This window comes from Penaeus vannamei, chromosome 7 (genome assembly GCF_042767895.1).
Source record: "Penaeus vannamei isolate JL-2024 chromosome 7, ASM4276789v1, whole genome shotgun sequence".
In the NCBI taxonomy this organism is placed as follows: Eukaryota; Metazoa; Arthropoda; class Malacostraca; order Decapoda; family Penaeidae; genus Penaeus; species Penaeus vannamei.
In genome coordinates, this window is record NC_091555.1 from 45,109,914 (window position 1) to 45,110,293 (window position 380).

A 380-nucleotide genomic window follows, 5' to 3' on the forward strand; every position below is an offset into this window, starting at 1 on the left:
TATGATCTAATGAAGACTTTTTTTTATACCACGATACCTATCCAGTAAGATATGAAAAACTGTTGACGTACTTTGGTTCGTTAGAGACTCCAGTTTATATGTATTTCACATCATCTGAATAAATGGATGCAACAGGCAGATCACAGAGCTTCACACTTCTTCAAAGTTCTTATTTAAAAAAAACTTTGCAGATGAATAATTTTGTATGACTCATAAGAACAGTGAGCTTAGTAGCCAGAACTGTTTACTTGATTAGCAAGGATAGATTTTCCAAGCATTTCACAAAGAGAAATGTGTATCTTGGGGTAAAGGGAAACGTTTGAGAATGTGATTACATAATGGACTCGAACTGTGGGCTTAGCTGAATATAATTAGCTAGG

General features: G+C 34.5%; 1 protein-coding gene across 1 annotated transcript in view; it reads left to right on the forward strand.

Annotated features, from left to right (window-relative positions):
* Positions 1 to 10, forward strand: part of LOC113809209 (uncharacterized) — a 15,705-nt gene extending 15,695 nt beyond the window's left edge. Inside the window, exon 3 of the mRNA XM_027360740.2 lies at positions 1 to 10. This exon is cut by the window's left edge and continues 638 nt beyond it. The gene's annotated coding sequence lies outside the window, so the exon portion shown is untranslated.
* Positions 11 to 380: the final 370 nt, after the last annotated feature.